Raw genomic sequence first — 8,108 nt, 5'->3', positions numbered from 1 at the left:
CATAGATTAGGGCCTAATTTGTTTCTTTATTTAAATTCACTGATTTCCTTTTATGAACTTGCAACTCAGTGATTGTTGCATGTTGCGTTTATATTTTTGTTCAGTATAAGTCCCATTCCCAAACTCCATAGGCGTAAACACATGCCGCGTTCAAAACAACTCAGAACAATACGAGGTCAAATCATGACGTCGGTGATCTTCAGATCGGAGCTCTTGAATGAGGCCCGAGTTGATTTGATTTGTTTTAAGATAATATCTGGATACTGTGTATCAGGATGTTGTGGCCATTTACACAGATGGTTCAAAAGATTCAAGGACAGGTCGCACTGAGTCAGGGAACGTATTACAGATCATCTGTCTGTATATACCGCAGAGCTGATGGTCATACTGTTAGTCTTGCAGTGGGTTGAGGAAGTCAAGTCAGACAGAGTAGTTATTTGCTCAGATTCATGTGCAGTGTTGATGAGTCTCCAGTCCTTTAGCTCACGTAGCAGATAAGACTGTAATGAGGTGCTACAAACCCATGGCAGGATTAGACAGATGGGTATACAAGATACGATTTACTTGGGTCCCAGCCCATGTGGGGGTGGAGGCAGTTGATGTACTGGCTAAACATGCACTTAGTTGTGGGGATGTTGATGTTGTAGTTTCAATGAGCAAGGCAGAGGTAAAATGCATGATATGGACAGTGATGTTGCAGAGATGGCAGGAGCAGTGGAATAGAGATACTAAGGGCAGGCATTTATTTCAAGTACAGAGGAAAGTCAGGAAGGGACAGAAGAGAGGACCCTATTTTTACAAGATTAAGGGACACAGACGGATGAATAAGACCTTACATGTAATAGGAAAGCATCCAACAGGACATTTTTAAATGTTTAATTTCACCTTTATTTAACCAGGTAGGCTAGTTAAGAACAAGTTCTCATTTACAACTGCAACCTGGCCAAGATAAAGCAAAGCAGTTTGACACAAACAACAACACAGAGTTACACATGGAATAAACAAACATATAGTCAATAATACAGTAGAAAAAGTCTATATACAGTGTGTGCAAATGAGGTAGGATAAGGGAGGTAAGGCAATAAATAGGCCATGGTGGCGAAGTAATTACAATATACCAATTAAACACTAAAGTGAGATGTGCAGAAGATGAATGTGCTAGTAGAGATACTCGGGTGCAAAGGAGATAAATAAATAAATACAGTATTGGGATGAGGTAGTTGGATGGGCTATTTACAGATGGGCTATGTACAGGTACTGTATCTGTGAGCTGCTCTGACAGCTGGTGCTTAAAGCTAGTGAGGGAGATATGAGTCTCCAGCTTCAGTGATTTTTGCAGTTCGTTCCAGTCATTGGCAATGTGCGATTATTGCCAGAAAACAGAGAATGTTGAGCATGTATTGCTACAGTTTGGGCAGTATCAGAGGGAAAGAGTGTTTGGATGTTAAATGACAGGACAGAGTTATTGTTGGGAGTAACCAGTCTTGTTCAGTACATTGCAAAACATCCGGGTATATTAAGCACACCGGTAAAAACACTGGTGTTGTAGTAATTTACCAACAGATGGCATCAATGTGCCATTTTGCACCCATAACATCTTCCCTTTTATAAAATAGGACAGGAGCTGTCAATTCACTAACAAAACAAACCTAGTAATTGGGTCTGTCTACAATCCCTAATAGGAAACCTACAGATTAAGTGTTTTATGTGGCTGGGACAGCTGCTAGCAGCGTGAAAAGACAGAGGGCTTGTCTGTGAGGACTGTGGGTTCACGCAGAGGTGTGTCCCCTGACTGTCTGAGTATTGATGGGCGACGTGATCCCCTGGCTCTTCGCCCAGTGCCTCAGGCCCCACATGACCTGCTGGGGTTCCGTCCTTTGTCACGTGACCCCTATACCCATCAGGGTTCTGAGTAGGGGCTTGCTCAGCAATCTGAAGGTCAACCCTGTTACGACGGTACAGTGAGCCATTCACTTCGACCAAGTAGGAGCGTGGTGCAACTTTCTGTACACAGGATCCCGATTCTCCAGAGGCCCGTCCAGTCACCTGGTAATGGCTTCATCAGCACTGTTTCACCCACCCTGAACTCAGTTAAGTCTTTTGCTGATTTGTCGTAAATGAACCTGGACACCTGTCTTCTGTGATTAAGCTTCTCCAGCACTTCTGTCACCACACAGGGCTCCAGGAGAGTGTTGGCTACTGGCACAGCTGGTTTTAAGCGCCGTGCCATGAGGCGCTGGGCCGGGCTGCTATTCAGGCCTTCTGTTGGGGTATTGCGCCACTGCAGGAATGCTTTCCAGGTATCCTTGCCCTTTTGCAGAGGTTCTTTGCGATTTTGACTGCCGACTGCCTTCCCATTAGCTTTTGGGTGTCGTGGCGATGAGGTGATGTGCTCGAATCCCCATTCTGCAGCAAGTTTCCAGAACTCAAAGCAGGAGAATTGGGGTCCATTATCTGAGATTACCCTATCTGGCTGTTCATAGCGTGCAAACTGAGCCTTGCAGCGTTTGATCGTTGTCTCTGCTGAGAGGTTGGGGAGAAGGTAAATCTCCCAGAAGTCTGAGTAATGCTCGACTACCAGAAGAAAGTCTGTCACTGTGCTGGAAGAGATCTAGACTTACTATCTGCCAGGGCCGCATCGGTAGCTCGTGGGACATCATCGTCTATCTTTGTTGCTCAATGGCGTATTCATTGCAGATTGTGCATTTATTGACAGTCTTTTATTTCACTCTGCATTCCTGGCCAATACAGTGTGCCTGTAACAGGCCTCATCTGCAATGTGACTTGAGTGAACGCGCTCCAGCATCTCAGGGCGTGATGGGTCTAGCAGTGATGGGAGTGTTGGTATGAAGCTGTAGTCCCATCAGCATTTGAGCTGGGCTGAAGCCATTCTGGAGTGAAGTTGACCAATAGGCCAGCAAAGCAAGGAGAGTAGGCCGAAACCAGGATCTCAGGTACCCCATTGCGGGCAAAGATGGACTTCAGATGAACTACAACGTCTACAGACTTTGTTTGTGGCAGGTTTGCGATTCTCACATACCTTGAGAAGTAGTCCACCACTAGCAGGTAGGTGGTTCTTTTTAGAGTGAACAAGTCTGCTCCCAGTCTTTGCCAGCGCCTCTTGGGAAGTTGTGATGGTTCTGTGTGGTTTGTGTGCTCTTTTATGCTTGTCCTGCAGTTAAGCACAACTTCGTTCAGTTACTGGCTGAGTCCAGGCCACCACACAGCCTGTTGTGCACGTTCTCTGCACTTGAACACACCTTGACCCTTGTGCAGCTTAGTGAGGACATACTTTCGTAAGGCTGATGGAATGACAAGTCTTGTTCCTTTCAACGGAAGACCGTCGTGCACTGCGAGAAAAGCGCGTTCTGCCCGGTACAGTATCAGAGGGCCTTAGCATTAGCTGAACTCATACCATCCTTCCTGACACATTGTCATGACTTTTGAGCACACAGTGTCGGCTTTGAGTTGTTCTCTCAGCTTGTCCATGTTGGAAACACTTGCTGGAAGCTGTTCCATGATGGCATCCACATATATATTTGTGCTCTCCATGTGCTCCTTTTCTGCATTAGAAGCTTTGGATTTGACTGGCGCACATGGCAGTATGTCTGCAGTCCACAGACTTTCCAGGGGCATGAGCAATCGTGTAGGAGTATCTCAAACGTCTCATCCTAAAGCGTTGGATTTGTGGGGGAAGGGTGTACAAGCGTTGGTTCCACAGAAGGCTCAGGAGTGATCAGCTTCCAGCTGAAAGTGTTGACCAATGAGAACGTCTCTGAATCTCTCACATGCCCATGTCAGCCCCAGAGCTTGTTTTTCCACATGAGCTAGCTAGTATCTCTGCTCAGTCGGTGTGAGTGTTAAGAGAATTATGTTCTCAATGTTCATAAACCACTTCAATTAAACTACTCAGTCTGCAACCCAGAGTTTGTAAGATTCTGGTTGAATTAAACAGACGGAGGCGCAGCCACAATAGTCAAAATGTTTATTCACGAGAGCGTTGTACAAAACCATCCATTTTATACTGGCTCCTTACGCACATACCTCCACACACAAACAGTCCTATGCACATACTGTATCAATACCCAACCGACAAAGATTAGGGAGACCTTGAGAAGTACTCCCTGTCCTCTCCCAAGTCTCTCAGAGGCCTAGCCAGGTCGGCACCGAATTTTACTCAGACAGTCTGTGTTTGAAAGAACAGTCCTGTCTAAACATTGAAATTAGTCTTATCTAACATTGGCTCCTCTTAAAAGACACGGACGGAGCCATCTCCTAGGCCTGGAGCTCTGTACTCGTTATCCCACTGGTCGGAGCTCGGAATCGGTCCGTATCTCACCATCTGTTGCGTCATTGACCTTTCCACAAACCTCTCACACATGGGACCAAACATCCACACAGAACCAAAACACTCATACAGGTGAAAGTTGCCCACAATACATTACAATATTTCCCAAACCTGCTATCGAACCACCCTGTCTGGGAAATATCCACCCCAGAGTTCTCTGCTAGCTCATGAGCTAATGTGGTAAATCCTGCCAGGGCCTTGGTCACTGATCCGTCTGGAGCTGTGTTATTAAAAAATAAACGTACAGCAATGAACCCCAATCATTCTTCCTTTTCTGCCAATTAACACATCGAGAGTCAGTCTATTTTACCAGGTCATGAGGGAGGTGGTGGAGAACTGGTCAGAGAGCCCCTTTACTGCATCCCCAGTATCATTCACAAATCGCTGTTGATTATAATAGATGTCATTAATCCAATCCACATTTTTATTTATTGTCAACCACCAAAATAATGTACTGGTAAAGCCTTCACCTATTTGCTTCATCTGGAACTTCCCTGAGGATGCCAATAGCATCCATCTGGACTCCCATCCTGGTCAAAACTCCTCCTGTGCCTACTTTAGTCTCCTGTAACTGGCCTCTGATGACTAACTCGAACTGGTTGGACCAATAATCCTGGGGCGCAAGTTCCTAACCACCCTTTTTGGTAGTTTCTGTCGTATGCGTCCTTTGCTGGTACGAGCCCACCCTACATCAGATATAGCTGCTGTGAGGTTAAGAATTGTCTCCTGTACTTCCCAAACCTAAGTCAGTCACATTAACGATTACCTTTCAGCCATTAAAATCATCTAAGTTCTCGGTGCCATTCTTGTATCTATAACACTGGTACTCATCAGGAGTTAAAGTGAACCGAGGTGGGTTGGCCGAGTACTTCTGGCCAACCCAATCCCTGTAAAGTTATTTGCTTTCCTAGGGAATTGTTTACCTTAAATCTTACATCTTGATCTTCTTTTACTCCTTATTCTGTAAGTCACTCATCAGTGTATTATATAGTTTATCTTTTACTTCTTATCAAAGACAATGGTGTCCTATAATTAGTAATGGGAGGTGGTGAATCTGGATGTATCAGAGAGGTTTCCAAGACTAGGATGCAGCTCAGAGCCCCTACTCTTCCCAAAAACCACCAACTCTCTCCTGCCCTTAGTCGGTCTGCTAGGTACCACCCCAAACTCACACTTCTAGGATCACCCACAGTGATGAACGGTCGGCATAGGAAATCTTCGTTAAGGAGGTAACCCCTGGACCCTGTTGGTACTCGGTTCTTCTCCTAACTCTGTGTGTGAGCAGTGCTTATATGTGTACATACCGTAACGTGGACCCAAGTGACTCTCTCAGCTATTCTACTGGCCAAGGCGGTGGTTTAACAGAACCTTGTATGGACCTTCTCAACGGGGCGGCTTCCCGTCTATTCTCCTGAGGGACTGGATCCACACCCAGTCTCCTGGTTGGATTGAGTGAATCACCTTTTCCTGTAATTCACCTGTTGGACACAAAATCTTGGACATACGGGTTTGGTTAATTATATGTAAAACATGTATCTTTTGTCAAAGTTTATGATGAGTATTTATGTTATTTTATGTAGCTCTCTGTAATTACTCCGGATATTTTGGAGGCATTTCTGAACATGGCGCCAATGTAAACCGAGATTTGTGGATATAAATATGCATATTATCGAACAAAACATAAATGTATTGTGTAACATGATGTCATATGAGTGTCATCTGATGAAGATTATCAAAGGTTAGTGATTCATTTTATCTCTAATTCTGCTTTTGTGACTATCTTTGGCTGGGAAAAATGGCTGTGTTTTTTGGATTTGGTGGTGATCTAACATAAATATATGTTGTGTTTTCGCTGTAAAACATTTAAAGAATCGGACACGATGGGTAGATTATCAAGATGTTTATCATTAATGTGCTGTATTGGACTTGTGAAAGTTAAATATTTCCCAAAAATATTTTTTTATTACACGCGCTGCCTTTTCAGCGGAATGTGGGGGGGTTCCGTTAGCGAAACCTGTGTCCTAGACAGGTTAAACAATGACTTAGGTAAGATTCGTAAATTATCCTTATGTCTGACATTATCGTGTAGGATCGCCCCTTTCATTTTCCACATGTGCCTTCTGCTCTCTCTCTATCTTGCTAATTTCCTGCCCCCCCCTTCCGTCTCCTCATACTCCCAAACCATCAAGGTCACTTTAGGCCTCCGCATAGGGCGGGGAGCCCTTCTCCGTCTGCCTTTTTACACTATCTGTCTGTCGCTCCTTCCCACAACCATCAGTATCAAATATAGGTTGTTTCCAAATATTGACTAAATGTCTCACTGTCTCCCTGTCTGAACTTATGGATTTGAGAAAAATCAACATGTCTATAGTAGTCACGCCCTGACCTTAGAGATCCTTTTTATGTCTCTATTTTGGTTTGGTCAGGGCGTGAGTTGGGATGGGCATTCTATGTTTTGTGTTTCTATGATTTTCTATTTCTAGGTTTTGGCCGGGTATGGTTCTCAATCAGGGACAGCTGTCTATCGTTGTCTCTGAATGGGAACCATACTTAGGTACCCTTTTTCCCACTTGTGTTTGTGGGAAGGTAACTTTGTTTGATGGCACATAGCCTTTAAGCTTCACAGTTTGTTTTGTCGGGGTCATTTCAAATAAAATAGAAAATGTACGCTCACCATGCTGCACCTTGGTCCAGTTCTTTTAACGGCCGTGACAATAGTATTAATCTCAAAGATTATTACATAGTTCATTATGTTTATCTCATCCTCTCAATGGCCCTGGATCACCATAGATGTCATGCATCCCTGTCCTGTTGGCTTAGAATATGTCCTGAATATTTAACATAAGTCTACCAGTAGTCCAAGGCTATGCCATTTCTTTATTTTCATTGGTTCAAAATACAAATATATCAAAGAACTATAAACTCGTTCATAATTATCAATTACAAATGACCTTAAAATCAGTATCACAAATTACCTTAAATTCATTATCCAAATGGCCCTCCCGTGAGGCTGATCAGACCACAAAGGAAAGCCATGAAAGAGGTCAAAAGTCATACCACCCTTTCACAGTAGTGTTTCTTACTATATTAGACAAATTAAAGAAAAAACATCAAAAATGTTCTACATGTTGTATCCCGGGTTCCCAGAACATTATTTTATCAAAAGAATTCACGTGTTTAATTAAAACTCAGAAAATCAAACTTCTAATATTCTATGTGTGTGTGTACCCCTTTAAGACATCGTCTCTCTGGAGACCAGATGCGCTGACCCGGCTTCATGGCACCTGGCTCGATGTCCACTCTAGCCCGGCCGATATGAGGCGCTGGGATGTACCGCTCCGGGCTATGCACACGCACCGGGGACACCATGCGCCTCACAGCATAACATGGTGCCTGCCCGGTCCCTCTATCTCTCCGGTAAGCACGGGAAGTTGGCGCAGGTCTCCTACCTGCCTTCGCCACACTCCCCGTGTGCCCCCCCATAGTATGGTCAGGGCGTGAGTTGGGGTGGGCAGTCTGTTTGTTTTTCTATGTTGGTTTTTGTGTTCGGCCTAGTATGGTTCTCAATCAGAGGCAGGTGTCGTTAGTTGTCTCTGATTGAGAATCATACTTAGGTAGCCTTTTTCCACCTGGGTTTAGTGGGTGTTTATTTCCTGTTTAGTGTTTGTCATTCACCTTACGGGACTGTTCGTTTGTTGCTTATTGTTTTTGTTCAGTGTTCATTTTGCTTCATTAAATTATGGACACTTACCACGCTGCG

This window comes from Oncorhynchus mykiss, chromosome 8, assembly GCF_057628025.1.
Source record: "Oncorhynchus mykiss isolate SJ-2025 chromosome 8, ASM5762802v1, whole genome shotgun sequence".
NCBI lineage: Eukaryota > Metazoa > Chordata > Actinopteri > Salmoniformes > Salmonidae > Oncorhynchus > Oncorhynchus mykiss.
This window is presented reverse-complemented; position numbering follows the sequence as displayed.